The sequence below is a fragment of the Humulus lupulus genome, chromosome 7, assembly GCF_963169125.1.
Source record: "Humulus lupulus chromosome 7, drHumLupu1.1, whole genome shotgun sequence".
Taxonomy (NCBI): Eukaryota; Viridiplantae; Streptophyta; class Magnoliopsida; order Rosales; family Cannabaceae; genus Humulus; species Humulus lupulus.
Window position 1 is genome coordinate 160,405,408 of NC_084799.1, and position 2,336 is coordinate 160,407,743.

A 2,336-nucleotide genomic window follows, 5' to 3' on the forward strand; every position below is an offset into this window, starting at 1 on the left:
TCCACCTGACCAATCTTCATTGTCCGTGAAGAGCCTCTCGAAAAAGAAAACGTTGATCCAATCCCGCCACAACAGCCAGCACGAATGGTGGTCCGGGAGGACGACAAATTGGATTTGCGAATAGAGGTGGATAAGGCATTAGAGCCCATGGAGGAAGTTAAGGATGTGTGCATCAGTGAGACTGACCCAACCAAAGTGATCCTGGTAGGGAGGAACTTTAAGTCGGAGGTCAGGGCTACCATAATTTCCCAGGTGAAAGAGAACCAGGACGTCCTGGCTTGGTCTCACTCAGATATGACCGAGATTGACCACAATGTCATATGCCACACCCTGAACATTGATGAAAATGCCACTCCCATCGAGCAGAAGCTAAGGCCTTGGGCGCAGAAAGGGCAGAGGCCCTCAAGCTAGAAATTGAGAAGTTGTCCTCAATCAACTTCATTTGGGAGGCCTTATATCCCGTTTGGCTAGCCAATCTATTGTTGGTGCCAAAGACAAATGGAACGTGAAGGACATGCATTGACTTCATGGATCTTAACAAGGCATGCCCAAAGGATTGCTTCCATCTGCCTCAGATTGACTTGATGGTGGATGATACATATGGGTATGAGTTATTAAGCTTCATGGATGCTTACTCTGACTATAACTAGATCTCGATGCTTGTAGAAGACCAGGAACACACCAGCTTCTAGACGGATAAGGGTGTATACTGCTACATCATCATGCCCTTCGGGCTCAAGAATACTAGGGCCACCTATCAAAGACTGGTCAACAGAATGTTCCAGAACCAACTGGGGAAGAACATGAAAGTCTATATAGACAACATGTTGGTCAAGTCTACGACATTAGCCCAACATGCGGACGACCTAGAAGAAACATTTGCCATTATCCGGAAGTATGGGATGAAGCTAAATCCCAAGAAGTGCACTTTTGTCATGGCATCCAGGAAGTTTCTAGGATTCATAGAAGAGGGATAGAAGCCAACCCGGACAAGAATAGAGCCCTATCGACATGTCGTCACCACGAAAACACAAAGATGTTCAAACCCTGACGGGAAGAATAGCAGCTTTGAGCCACTTTATGTCAAAGTCCATGGACAAGTGCATCCCGTTCTTGAACATACTTCTTAGAAACTAGAGGTTCGAATGGACAGCCAAATGTGAAGAGGCCTTCCAAAAATTGAAGGAAGACCTGGCCCAAGCGCCAATTTGGTCAAAACCAATGGATGGGGAACCATTGTACCTATATTTGGCAGCCTTAGAGCACACCATCTGTGCCGCATTAGTGCGAGAAGAGGGAAAGGTCCAATTCCCAGTCTATTATGTAAGTAAAAGGTTGTTGGACGCGGAGTCCAGATACCCTTTGATCAAAAAATTGACATTTTTCTTACTGGCCGCTTCCAGGAAGTTAAGACCTTACTTTCAGGCCTATGCCATCAAGGTACTGACGAACCATCCCCTACGACAAGTATTACAAAATCCCATGTCATCGGGAAGACTTTTGAAGTGGGCCATGGAACTGAGCCAGTTTGATATCGCTTATGTCCCCAGAATCTCCATCAAGGGACATGCCCAGGCGGACTTCATTCTGGAATGCACTGGGATAACAGAGGACGAAGAACCCATCGACCCCGTAATGCCCTTTTGGAAGATTTTTGTGGACGGTGTGTCCAACGGGAATGGCGTCGGAGCCGGAATCATCCTAATATCCCCTCAAGGTCACTAGCTGCAATGTGCCCTACGCTTCCAGTTCAAAGCATTGAACAACAAGGCTGAACACGAGGCCATGCTGGCCAGATTACGCTTAGCCCGAGAAGTAGGGGCAGAGAACATTGAAGTTCACAGCGACTCCCAGCTGGTGATCAGGCAGATTTTTGGAGAATACCAAACAAAAGGGGAGAAGATGGTTGCCTATGTGGTGAAACCCGGGAGTTACTCCAAGCTTTCAAAAGACACTTCATCTATCAAATCCTCAGGGAACAGAATGCGTTTGCAGACACACTGGCCAAATTGGCCTCGGATGTTGAAGCAGAACTCTCTGGGGTAGTCCCCATCGACCATCTACTCATGCCCAGTATTTAAGCTCCCCCAATCATCAACACCATTGATTACACCACGTCCTAGATGGGCCCTCTCATCCAGGATCTAATCACTAGGGAATTGCCCATGGATAGGGCCATCGCCAGGAAGCTTCAGTACCAGGGTCTCAGATAATTCATGATGGATGGAAAACTCTACCGCAAGGGGTTGTCCATGCCCTATCTCAAATGTGTATCTGGGACCAAAATGAGTGCAATCATGCATGAAGTGCACAAAGGATTTTGTGGAGATCACACA